This window comes from Pongo pygmaeus, chromosome 5 (assembly GCF_028885625.2).
Source record: "Pongo pygmaeus isolate AG05252 chromosome 5, NHGRI_mPonPyg2-v2.0_pri, whole genome shotgun sequence".
NCBI classification, from domain to species: Eukaryota; Metazoa; Chordata; class Mammalia; order Primates; family Hominidae; genus Pongo; species Pongo pygmaeus.
Window position 1 is genome coordinate 140,028,499 of NC_072378.2, and position 14,320 is coordinate 140,042,818.

The window sequence follows — 14,320 nt, forward strand, 5'->3', positions numbered from 1 at the left end:
TGCAGGGATCTGCAGAATGAATGTGATTTAAGTTTCATGGGCCTCATTCTTCAAGAGTTAGGCCAAGGGAGTCAAAACAAAAGGTTGGTCCCCTACTATGTGCCAGATAATGGGCTGGATGTACATCGTCACATTTAAGAGACTAAATGTACATCCAGCCCATTATCCGGCACATAGCAGGGGACCAATCTTACCTTTGAAGATCCAGCTCAATCTTTATGGCCTCTGGCTTCCCACTATACCCTGGGCTCACACCATTGTAGTATTTGCCACACTCGTTTTCTAAGAGGTAGCACCATCAAGAAACCATAAAATAAAATAAGTCTCTTGAGATCAGAGACTTTTCTGTTTTCAGAGCTTTTCTGGTTTCCTAGTGGTGCTACCTCTGAGAAAGAAAAATTTAACTCATACACTCAATTTGGCCTGCATCTATACTGAAAGTGAAAGATATTTAAGCCAATTAAATGTATATTTTTGAGGGCCTTGGATTTCAGGCAAAGACTTGGCAGTGTAGTAGATGTCAAGTATGACATGAATTAAACATGGGACCTGATTGTTATGGGTTGAATTGTGTTCCCTCAAAATTTATATGTTGAAGTCCTCACCTCCAGTATCTTGGAATATGACTTTATTTGGAAATCAGGTCATTGCAGTTATAATTCAAGATGAAGTCATACTGGAGTTGGGTGAGCCCCTAATCCCACTGGCATTCTTACAAAAAGAATGCCGCACAAAGAATCAGATATGCAGAAAATGCCATGTGAAGATGAAGGCAGAGATCGGGGTGATGCCTCTAGAAGCTAAGAATGTCAAAGATTGCCAGCAAGCCACCAGAAGCAAGGAGAGAGACATGGGACAGATTCTCCCTCCCAGTTCTCAGAAAAAAAAACCCTGCTGACACCTTGATCTGGACTTGTTGCTTCCAGAACTGTGAGACTATACATTTCTGTTGTTTAAGCCACCCAATTTATGGCAATTTGGTATAGCAGTTTTAGCAAATTCATACACTAATCTGTCAACTAAGAGACAGGCATAAAAAAACAGTATGTTGCAGTGTGATGAGGCTAATAGTGGCATCTGTGCAACCTACAGGTGCAGCACAGAGAAGAGAAGTATTGGCTGTGAGTTTTGGGAAGGAGATCTACACAAGTGGGGGGTACTGGAGAAAGGAAGGTTGCAAAGAAGAGTTGCGTGAGTCAGGTTTTGAAAGCTAAAGATGAAGACTGATCTCTCTCTATGGCGGTTATGGCAGTCACAGATAAAGCCAACTGCTGTCCAATATTACCGCTATTTTCTCTTAAAAATCGTTGGTGGGAGCTGTGCAGAGAGCTCTTAACAGATATGGGAGCAAGCAAGTGTATTTGGGGCCTAACAGTGGCATGTGGTAAGCAGCCTGTGATCTTGCACCAATGGGTGTCATTCCACTCCCATCCCCCACCTCTGATGTAGCACACCCTTTGTTCTCCCCTTTCTTTTTTCCTTTGAGTAAATCTGTTTACTACCCAGAAAAACGAGGAAGGAATAGGCCAGTTGCCCAGGGCAGATGGTGCAATGTTAACAGATGACACACAGAAAGCAGAACTCCTCAGCTCCTATTTTCCATTTACATTCTCCAGCAAGGCTCTTCAAATGAAATAGCATGAAAGAAACATCATTAAGAAGAAACTGAAACACAAGTCCATGAGAGATAGTGAGGGAACCCACTATCTGGTTGATTTAAATGGTTTCATGTGTTCAGATCCAAGTGAGTTATACCCAAATAATGAAAGAACTTACAGAAAAGACCAGTGAGCCACGAAGGAGACATTCTTTTTAGTGATTTTTCAAAAAGAATTTCTGGATAATTTAAAATGTGCTTCAAGCCTAGGGAAAGGTAAATGTTGCTCTCATATTCAAAGAAATATAAAAGATAAACTCACAGAAAATACCAGTTCATATTGATTCCCTGCAAACTTTTTTTGTTATTTTATTTTACTTATGTACATACAAACATACAAAGAGGAAAGGAGGTAGCAAGGCGGGAGAGAGAAAATGAAGGAATGAGAGAGACAGAGAAAGAGGGAGAGAAAACAGCAGAAAAGATAGAAAAGGGAGAATAAGTTTATTAGCTTTATGAAAATTACATTAAGTTTACACCACTCAATTTACCTATGGTTGTGACTTCAATAATCCTGCAAAATTTTATAACAGCCAATTAAATAAGCATGATATGTGCCTTGAGAAAATAAAGAAGATGATTAATAAGAACCAGAGGTTAATAAGAAAAAATTGTGCTAAACTTGGAGGATTTTTCCTTCCCAACTTCCTTTGTCTTGTCTTTTCTTGTTTCCCCAGTGTGAGAAATTCCCCCTCCATTTTTATTTCACCCAGAGATGCAGCGCTACCTACACCAAACAGAATGTGAATGTCTGCAAGTTCTACACAATATTTCCCAGGAGCTAATTGGATCAGAAGAAAAGGCAGTTCTGATCACAGAGTTTTCCTGTCAGTCCCCAAACTGTTTTTCTGTTTTCCAAGTTCCTCATCCTGAGGCTTTCTTCCCTTTCTTCTTCTGTCAGTACCCACAAATCCTGGGCTTCTTCCTTATCCACCTCCCTCTCGTTCCTGTTCTGATAACTTCCCAGTTATCAGAACAAATTGGATGGACCAATTTGTCCATCCAAGAACTGGCTGCTGGCTTGCTTTGGTCAGATGACTCCTCTTAGGGTCTGGATCCTTGATTGACGGCTGGGACCAGGAACCTCTGAGCAATCCACCCCTCTGATGCAGACTGTCCTTATGAACTACACTTACTATGAATTCCAGTTCCCTTCTCACACATTGGGCTCATTTCTGCTTCTTGAACTATGTCATCATTATTCCTTTATTCCATATTAATTGGACACCAACTCTTCAAAACACATCATTACCCCAGGATTAAGAGCCTAGGCTTTGGAGTAAGACTGTGCTTTTTATCTCTAAAAATTATAAATCACATCACATTTCTCTCTTGTTTCAAATCTTCCACAAAGTTTTCACCATGTTTAGAATAAAATCCCAACTTGTTACCATGACCTGTAAGGATCTAGATAATCTGGCCACTGCCTACCTCTGTCATCACTGCGCACCACTCTTTACCTTTATATATATATATATATATATATATATATATATGTGCCTTCTTTCTGTTTTTTAAACATGTCAGGTCTGTTCTTGCCTCCCGGCCTTTATACTCTTTTCCCTCAGATCATCACATTCCTGGATTGTTCTATTCATGAAATTTTCAGCTAAAGTTTCTTCTTGAGGGAAACCTTCCTGACTACCTGTCTCAATCAGTCCTCTTCTCCCACTACGTTAGTTCCTGGCACTTTATGGTGCTGTTTTGTCTTTGTGACACTTAATATCCTCTAGAATTACCTTGTGCATTTATTTGGTGACTTTGTTTATTTCCCTTGCCTTGACCTCCCAGAATGTAAGTTCCATGAGAGCAGGGTCTCTATCCTCGGCCCTTAGGCAGTTTCTGGTATGTAGTAGGTACTCAATAAATAAAACGAATCAGTGAATGCTTGCTCCGTACTTCCTGGGCTACATGGCTATGAACTAATTGCTTCCATGGGTTTTAGTTCCTTATCTTTACAATGTGGTTGGCAACTCCTGTTTCATTGGGATTTTGTGAGCATTGAATGGGATTACACAGGTACGGTGACTAGAGCGGTGTGGGGAATAGAACAGGCACACAATAACACGAAGGGTTATTATGATATGCCAGTCTCCATGGAATGCCATAGGAACACAGAGATGATTCTAACAAAGTCCTTTTCCCAGAACTGCCCAGTCATTATGTTTGAGCAGACATTAGAATTGCTGCAGGCCTTGGACACCACACCCCACTTTCCCTGCTGAACCTCTCCTGGGAGCCAGACTCTCCCAGGGCCTGCCACATCTGGTCATTGGGTCATGTTCTTAGGTCTGCTTATCCACATTGCCTTGTCTTATTGTGAATAAACAACCAAGATGCACTGATAATCCCCGAGATTACAAAATTAACCCAATCCTCTTTTATGGATGAAGCTGTTAGACAAGTATTTCTAGGTATAACACAGGGTCTTAGTGTCTCTGTATTTTAGCAGAGAATATGACAGACATTTAGATATTATAGATGAATATGAGAATATGCCTCTTTGACATTAATTACTATTTAATTAGATAAACCTGAAAAACTCCCAATGTTTTACAAGTTTAAAAAGCACTCTTAAGATTACAAACAGTAATGAAGATTCATAGGTAGAAGACTGGATCATTGAATTATAATTTGATTTGATTATACAGGGGATGTCTAGTTTATTCACTTCTCTACCAGTCTGTTGTCATAGTATCCTGAAAGGTGATGAGCCTCTGAGCCTAGTATCTCTGTCTTCTAATTATCTGAACATAGTAACAAGGCTACAAAATGATGTATGTAGCATGATACTATTTTGCTGAAAAATATATGTTCATGCATGGAAGAAAAATAGCAGAAGGACACCAACATGTTAACAGTAGAAATAATATTTCAGCCTTTTTTTCCTTATGTTTTTCGAACTGTGCTGCTGCTTTGACTCCTTATGACTTTTGTAGGTCGAAAAAAACTAATACAAATCAACTGCACACTTTTACAGGACGGGAGAAGGATGACCTGTGAACTTTTCTTGTTAGGAAAGACTCAGAGACTAAGGTGATTGTCAGTTTCAGAGCAGCCATATCTGAGACGAGGACTAAGGACCAAAGACCAAGTAGCTGTGTCTGAGACAAGGACGACCTCCAGAACAGGTAGGAAGTAGTTCCCAATGGTGCATCATGACAGGTCTTGGTCCCACCTTTTAAGAGGCTTATTTTGAAGTTACGGTGAAGTAAACTTTGGCTTAATTTTAAGAATAAATTTGTTATAAGTATAGCTGTGGAGAGAATGGCCATTTTGTTAGATTGTACAGTCCATCTTCAGCAGGTGGCCTTTCTCGAACAGAGATGCTAAACAGAAGATTTCTATACTGGGTGGAGAGTTGGACAAGACGATATTTTATATTTTCTTCTAGGCTAGTAAACATCATTATCAAACCTGCCAATCTTTCTCCTTTATTACTTATACTATCTCTATGAGATGGATATTATTTTTATTAGTGAAGAAATTGATGCTTAGATGCGTGAAATAATTTGCTGAATACTCAAGATCCTGCAAGTTTCTTAGCTGAGATTTGAGCTTAGATCTACTTGGCCTCCAAGCCCAAAATGTTCTATGATCTGCTACTTTCCAATCTGTGATTCTGTACCCACTTCTTCACTTTCTTTTTCTCTTCTCTTTGTAGATTTCCACACTGCTTTCTTTCTGCTTCCATGACTTAGACAACAATGGCATCTGGTAATATCTTTGGCTTTGATTTGGTTCTTGGTATTGATATTTAAGGCAAAGAAATAAATGGCTGACTCTTGGATAGCAGAGCCATTATTTATTATTATTATTAATTATTGGTTTTGATGTAGCTGAAGAGATATTGGGTTATAATTTTAAAACTTCCAATGATGAGTGTCTAGAAAAAACAATCTTAAGTATTTAAAGATTATTCTTTTTTAATACTGAAACTTCTAGTATGAGGCTTTCAGTAGAAAAGTAATAGGAGACAAATTGACAACAAATTGAAAATAAAAGCACTGATTTAGTGCTGTTCTCATCCTGGGTTCCCCACATTTCTTTTATTTGCAGTGTGTACCTTCTTTCTGTGTGGAATTGCCAATTCTTCTACATGGATTAATCCCAAGGAGTAGTTTCTCCGCACATTCTCCACCACACAGTAGCTCTTCATTAGGATGCCTTGATACTCTGATGTGGTGCCACCACATGTAAGTTACACTGACCTCCCTGGGACTTGCAGAAGCAGGGCCCATTCTACATATGCTTCAGCCCCACTGTCAAAATCTTTGTAGTTGTGGCTCCCCGCTACATTTGAATTCTGTTGCTGCAGCAACGAGCTCAAGAAGAGCCTCTGCATGGTAATAGAGCTAAGGAGGATGTTAAGGCTCAGGCGAACTGACCCCTTGACAGCCTAACATGGAGGCTTTTATCTTTGAATTTAACACATTTGTCAACTTGACAGGGAGCTTGGGCTGCAGATTCCTGCCCTTGTGAGACTCTGAGGCCTGGCAGAAAGAGCCCAGGCATGGGAGTCAGACTCATGGGAGGGTGTGGGGATAAATCCTGGCCATGCAACTTCCTGCGCTAGGATCTTATTTCCCCTGGCTAGAATTCTATCATCTATAAAATGGGGTAATAAGGACTGTTCACGGGGTTTTAGAGAAAATTAAATGGTTAATTATGCAGAAACAAGGGAATACAAGCAAAACAATAGATAAAAAAACAAAAACAAAAACAGAAACAAAAACAAATCATAGCCCTGCTTCACAAATCCTTATGCCTGATTTTTACCCTAGTCAAATATTTGTGAACTGTCATGGAAATATAGTCTTTGCCTGAGTATTTTGCCAGGCTTAAAAGAGCTATCGTTCAGTCTGAGCAGTTTGATAATAATGCGCCCAAAACACTGTGGGATTACACATGAAAATGAATGCCAAGGAAAATAAATAAAATTGATTAACAAACAGTAATTGCTATTTAATCACAATTTGGGAAGCACATTTTTGCCCTTTATCACAGCCATTCTGTCCTTTAAACTATTGTGTTTTGTCAAAAGAACATACACTTGCAGTGCTTGAGAGTGAAAAATAATACATTTTTCGAGCGTTCACCATGTCAGTGTCAGAAAGGCAATGAAAGTAGTTATTAAAAACCTTAGCTGCACTTTCAAGTAAGAAATAAAGTAAAACATAAATTGCTTTCATGAAATGAAGCTAGTTACAATGATCAATGGTCAATAATAGCATGTGTTATTTATTCTTCCATGGAGCAAGGGGCAAAGAGGTTTGAAAATGACCAGTTAAATATCAGTCTATTTCATTTAATAAGTGATAGCTATTTCCTACATTAAACAAAACTCAGTCTACTTATCCAGAGCTCACATTTCAGTCTCAAATTCAGCTTTGGCTGAATAATCAGAAGCCGTCATTGTGGGCCAAAATGGTGATAGAGAAGACCAAATGGATTTGGTGAAGGCTGGATTACTTACACAAAGTCCAAAGATAAATTTAGTTGAAAATTGGTCACAGGTAGCCTTGCTGTCTCAAAGGGCATTTCTGACTAGACAAACAGCGTCTACCAACATCCCCTCCACTGAAATAAACAGCCGAGTGTTCCCTTGCCACAGGCTGAGTAAATACTAACTAAACCGTCTGCCTGTATGCCAGTCGGAGCAACACTCCCTATTTTTTAGCAAAATATTTTTCCACTCCGGCCATCCAAGAAACTCTCCAAATCCAATACATTTCAATGGAGTTTTTAGGCTTCTCAATTTTTCTCACTATTTATAGCTTTCAGATGTTGGCAGGTACGGGACTACATTTTCTTGAGAATAAAGTTGTAAACGGCAGCAGTGCTGTTTCATCATATACCACACAGTATTGAGTCAGTATTAAAACAATCCTTCTTCTTTACGAATGTCAACATTGACAAAGGCTAGAAAACAAAATAAATGCCTCATCAATATTATATCAGTGGTCATATTTATATTGTGCAGAGTTTTGTGGAGTGAGGACGTGGGAATGGGATCCTGAGGGAAAGCCCAGTCTGTTCAGGGGTAACGTCTGTTCAGGGAATAGCATTTGTGAGGCTGAAGTACAAAAGTCCAGGAGGCCAGATCTGCCCCTTCTGTGAAACTAAGGCTGAGCAGGGCATAAAGGGAATGTAACAGTACCTCCAGGCATATAGTATTTAATAAATTACCAACTGCTTGCAAACACGACACCTTACTGGTCCTTAGAACAACCCTGGGCAATAGAAGAGGTAATTATTCACCCCACTTTATGGATGAGGAAACTCAGTTTCAGAGAGATGACTTAACCGGGGTTACCTGGCTAGAATGTGGCAGAGCCAGAACTGGAGGCCCGATCTTCTGATGGCTAATCTTGCTTTTCTTCCCCAACTCACACTGCTCCTCCAAGAATTCAGCCCAAGGAGCTTTCCCAGGCTCAGTGGAGAGACAGTCTGTTCACATGTAAAGGCTAGTGAATAAAGAGAAAGAGACAGTAAAGGGATGGGTTAGAGAATAAAACCCAGTATTCCAGTTGCTAGAAAAGGATTATATTGGGCAGATTAGGAGGTGATAGTCAGGTACATCTGAAATGTGGAAAAGTTGAGTTTAAATCGCCAGTTTTGTCACTAACCAGCTAGGTGACCTTTGGTGTCCTCATCTGTAGAGCTTTAAGGACTCCCCGGGGATTGTGGTACAATCACCACAATGAAGCCCTTCTGGGGTCATTTGAGAGACAACCTTTAAGATCTTGCCCTAGGCCATCTGTGGCAGGATTCTTCAAGGAGGCATGATGTAAACTAAGGAACTATAGCAACAGAGAGGGAAAGGAGAAGGGAAATATGGACAGGGAAATAGTTGAGTCCAGTTACGGTGGCAAGGGTGGGTGTGCTGCTTATGTGGGATAGTAAGCAGACATTTGATGGATAGGTGATACAAAAACAAAATATGTGCGAAGTTCAACCATTACCAAGTCAGTTTTATCCATGGAGTTAATCAGTCTGGACATTTCAGGTCAAAATTTACTCCTTTATCCTTTAACCAATTATCAAGATAGTATCCTAAGTCTTCCTTCTTTCTCTCTCCCCTTCCTCCCTCCCTCCTTCCTTCCTTCTACCTACCTTCTTTCCTTTCTTCCTTTCTGCCTCTCTCCCTTCCTTCCTTTCTCCCTCCCTTCCCTCCTGCCTTTCCCTTCCTCTCTCCTTTTCTTCCCTCTTTCCTCCCTCCGTCCCTCCCTTCTACTTTGCCTACTTGTAGACACAGACTTCTCTGGAGTATATTTCAGGAGGGGTGGATTTGTTTGTCTAGGGCAGGGCTGTCAAATACAGGTCATGCATGCTGCCACGCCCCTGCCATGACAGACAATGCTAATCAATCACTGCTCTCTGGGCATGATCTCAGGATTCATTTCAAGGTGCATGGGTTGGTTAGAGTTGGCTCAAGTGACGAGAGCTGTTTGCCAACATAAATCTAGGACACAAATGGATCAAATATGGCTTTCCATTTTAAAAAAGGTTAAAGTATACTAGAAAATATACTTCCTTTAACCTTTTAAAACATTCCACCCCCACCCCCCACTGTTTTAATCTCAGCGAGAGCCTCAAGCAAAAATAGACAAATGTTATTTGAAGTCATCATCTAGTGAAGTGAGAGTCTAGCAAAGATTTTTTAGAAGCCTGAATATGTTTCATGAATGAATATCACCTTTTGAATATTTTGTCATACAAATTGACTTCTGGACATTTTGATGTTTGCCTCGTGCAAATTTGAATTTTCCTAGTGCTAAAATTTGGTTTCTCTGCTTTAATGCAAATACATTATATGTGTACATAGACGTGGAAGTTATGAGCTTAGTTTCTGAAGCCTATGTTGGAACCCCAGCTCTGTCTGTTTCTAGCTGAGTGCCCTTGAACAAGTTAATGTTACCTTTCTGAGCCTCAATTTTCTCATACTGAAAAAAGTAGTAATCATCATTGTTATCTCACAAGCTTATGGTGAAGAGCAAATGAGATAATTCGTGTATAACATTTAGCATAGTATCCTGCACATAGTAATACTCCACAACTGTAAGTTTGTGTGTGTTATATGTAACTACTACTGTCTATCCAGGGTGAATTGAGGACTTTGATGCTTATTGAATTGTTTGGCTAAATGTTGCATTTCTTTGCTTTTGTGGGTTTAAGTCAGAGTTTTAATACTACTTGAATTCTGTTGTGTGGTTCTATCATGATTTGTTTTTGTGTTTAAACTCCAAGAAAAATGTCCTCTTTTTTGGTAGCTGATATATTCAAACCACTAGTGCTGGAAGAAAAATAATCTGTCATTGAAGTAGATGAGAGTTGACATGACAGACTGTGCACTCTATCTTAAACATTCATAACATGCATAATATGGTCCCTATGGAATGAAATAACTCCGTTAGAGTCTTCACAGTCCCTTGTATCATGGGTCTCCTAGAGTGAAGCCATTATAATTCTAAAGCAGCTATGCCTGTTTGGGGAATAAAACATCAAGGAAAAAAAAAAGGCATTTCACATACCAAACAATTGACATTTATATATTGTTTAGATGTGTGTGCATACATGTGCACAAAAGTATGTGGATGGTGCACATAGGTGTGTGGTGTTTTGAACTCTGGTGTTTGATATATTATTGCTTACTGGCTAGAAATAATTTCTTCAGAATCCGAAACACTTGAAATCCTGATTTTATTATCTTATTGGTCATGTGATTTTGAACAAGCGTCCTGCTAAATCTTGGGTAACTCATATTTAAAATGTGGATAACCATATCTTCATACTCTTTCACAGGAAGGATAAACTCATGTGAGATAATACATGTAAAATGTATAGCAAAATATTTGGCACATTTCAATCTCTCCAATAATAGAGCTATTAATAATAATAAATAAGTAAAACAAGTAATTAAAATAATGTCTATGGCAAGGCAAACTGGTTTTCAGCTTCATTATTCAATGTCCTGCTTTGATTTTTATTTTATAGAATAATCATTTGCTAGCTTAAGTAATACATCATTCCTTAATTATAACTGTCAAGTGAAGACTTCACTAATTTATGCCTCTTCTGAGAAATATAAGCACTTGAGCAAATAACTAATATCCTGACCCTGAGTTTCCTAATCTAAGAGGAAAGTCTATCTCAGTGACTGCATTCTGTCATAGCCATTCCTATTGAAAGGATGAAGTGAAATAATGGATTTTACAGGTCTGTATAAGGCACCAACTGGCCATACAATTGGAGAAAGGATATAAAATTGTACATACTTATGAAATACTCAAATATTATTAGGCAGTGTCTAAAGAAGACCAGAGCATTAGAATAAACAAATAATCAGTCCAATAGCAAGTGGAGATTACTACATTTTCTAAGTATTCTTCTCAATGGAGAGAGTGGACTTGTGCAGTGCATGCACTGCATAATGACATTTTGGTCACTAAGTCTAAATATATGACAGTGGTCTCATAAGATTATAATACTGTATTTTTACTGTACCATTTTACGTTTACATATGTTTAGATACACAACTATTTCCATTATGTTACAGTTGCCTACAGGATTCAGTATTCAGTACCGTGACATGCCTTATAGTTTTGCAGCCTTGGAGCAATAGGTTATACCATATACTTACTTGTGTAGTAGGCAATAGGCTATACCATATACTTACTTGTGTAGTAGGCTATACCATCTAGGTTTGTGTAAGTACACTCTGATGTTTGCACAATGATGAAATTGCCTAATGATGCATTTTTTAGAATGCATCCCTGTCATTAACTGGCACATGTCTGTATTTGTTTTTAATAAGAAATTACAGCACATGGTAAATTTTGCCTTTAACATTTTTTTGGAAATAAATGGCATTCCCAAAAAGCCTCTTGGGCTTGTAACTGCGCTGTATTTCCATGTTAGCTACATCAAGATAATAACATTTGATCAACACAGTCTACTTGGAGTGACCAGGTACTACTGGGTCTCTGTTGGTCACACTACTGTGGATATGAGACAACAAACAGGTTTTGCCAGATGTTCCAGTATAAACAGCTTCTCTGCTGTCAAAACCTAGAGTTGAAGTGCAGATGATGGATATTTCAACCTTCTTCATACTCCAGTAGAGAAGAAGCCACTATTATTTACCCAACTTTTTAAAGGTAAACATTAAATGAATTTAACAATTTAATTTTAAGAAGAGTGAATTTGAAATTGGGAGACAAATCTACCATTTACTTCCATGTATTTTTTTCTGACATCTGTAAAACAAGTCTAATGATATCCACTTCACAAGACTCTTATAAAACATTAAAAATTTTTCCTGAGAAATTCCTTTGTACATAACAAAATACTATAACTATGTAAATTAGTAAGATATTATCCTAGTCTTTTTAAATTCTCACTGAGGTTGTACTTAGTTTGTGGTGTTTGGAAATTAACTTGAATCATTAACTCACCCAGGTTAAAATTTGGCCTCTGGAGCAAAACAACTCTATATTTGCACTCAATTATATCAAAAAACAAGCGTTAAGCCCAGCTGGTTCTGTCCGGGAAAGATGGCAGTGGCTGGGGCAGTGTCCAAGGAGCCACTGATGTAATGGTGCACCCAGCAGGTGGGGAAAACTGTTGGCCTGGATGTCAGCAAGGAGATCATGCACAGTGCTTCCAAAAAGATGAAACTTTACATGGGCAGAAATCAAGGGACCAGCTAAAGCTGGGTAGGAGGAAAGGGAGAGATAGAGAGGAAGTTCCTGTATTTGCTGAACCTGACACAACTGCAGAGGTAAAACATCTTTTGATTTGCCCAAGGCACAAGAGAACAGCAACTCCTTTAAGAAGAAGACAAAGTTTGTCAATTTACACACGAGAAAGGGACCCACAGGCCTGCAGTCTGCTCCCCAGTTGCCACCCTTGTGTTTGCCTGGGCCAGAAGCACAAGCTCATCAATAGCTGTCTGATCTGTGGGCCTGTTGTTTGTGAACAAGAGGGCTCCAGTCCTTGCTTATTCTGTGTCACAACCATATATACTCATGAAGAACAGGATATTTTACAGCATAACTCAAATGAGAGCCAGAAACTGATAAAGAAGCTCATGCCATTGATGGAGAATTCTGGAAAGGTGGACAACTCTGCCAAGGACTTTCTATGTCATTAAGAATTTCAAATTATGTCTGGTCTGGAGAAGGATATCAAGCACAAAGACAGGCTGTTAGAGTTGGACAGAGCTAGTTTTCAAAGGACCCAAGTTATTGATGATCAGATTTTTTGCCAGTGATTCTAACCAGTGGTTGTCCAAACTTGAGTGGGAAACCAAAAGAGAAGTGAGAAGAAGAGCTGAGAGAACTTCGACATGCCCCTCGACTCTCTAAGAAGGTCACCATTGACTTTACAGCAGGAAGATCCTGGAAGAAGAAAATTCATTAGCAGAATATCACAGCAGACTAGATGAGACAATACAGGCCATTGCTGAGGAAACCTTGAACTAGACACTGATCACATTTGATATATCTCCTGAAGAGCCTTTGGAAGTTCTGGTAAATCTCAGCACATACAAGTCCCCTCCCCAGTGGGTTGACCACACAGGTGCAGCCCCACAGAAGAAGGCTTTCCATTCAGCAGGATTGGGACTAGAATTCAACTCATTTCAGTACCTCTTGTGAATCCAGGCTCAAGACTTTCAGGGAGGTTGGACAGTGGCTCAAGTCTCTCTATACATCAGCCCTGGGTTTCTCAGCTTGTTGGAGGGATTAGAAAATGATGGAGTACAGATCCTGGTACATCTCCCACAGAGGACAACTTTGGATAGCAGTCATAGCCAAAACCTCCCTCTGCCTTCAAAAAGTCTCAGAACTCCAGGCTACATATCATCTTCTTCATAGGAAAGATGTGGAATTCCCCAGTGTCTATCCATCAGGTTGTCTTTTGGGCTGTCTGGACCTAATTGCTTGTTTCAGAGGCAATTTAAGGAGCAGTTTCCAGACATCACTCAAGAATCATATTCTCCACTTGTTTTCATCTGCAAAAGTCCTCAGGAAATGGTTGTGAAATTTCCTATTAAAGGAAATAAAAAAATCTGGAAACTGGATTCCAAGATCCATTAAGGAACAAAGAAGAGGTAAATGAAGCAGAATAAAGCTTTCTGACTCAGGAGAAAAGAAACCATACAGCACAGTGGAGTTTGGTACACTAAAATTGCCATCCACTAGTTTTTTGGAATTGAAGCAGTAGAAATCTAAAGGCTTGGCATCGGGCTTGAATCTCTCAGAATTTAAACTCTTACCAAAATCTGTATATTTTTCTTAAGGAGTAGGATTCTTACTCATGTAGTGGCTCAAAATCTTTGAATACATTATTTATTTATGTATTTATTTTTATTTTATTTTTTGAGACGGAGTCTCATGCTGTCGCCTAGGCTGGATTACAGTGGCACGATCTCAGCTCACTGCAACCTCCACCTCCTGGGTTCATGCCATTCTCCTGCCTCAGCCTCCCGAGTACCTGGGACTACAGGCGCCCGCCACCACTCCCGGCTAATCTTTTGTATTTTTAGTAGAGACGGGGTTTCACCGTGTTAGCCAGGATGGTCTCTATCTCCTGACCTTGTGATCCGCCCGCCTTGGCCTCCCAAAGTGCTGGGATTACAGGCATGAGCCACCGTTCCCG

At 39.5% G+C, this 14,320-nt stretch overlaps 1 pseudogene; it reads left to right on the plus strand.

Annotated features, from left to right (window-relative positions):
* Positions 1 to 1,245: 1,245 nt before the first annotated feature.
* Positions 1,246 to 13,288, plus strand: LOC129039128 (activating signal cointegrator 1-like; annotated as a pseudogene).
* The last annotated feature ends 1,032 nt before the right edge of the window (positions 13,289 to 14,320 follow it).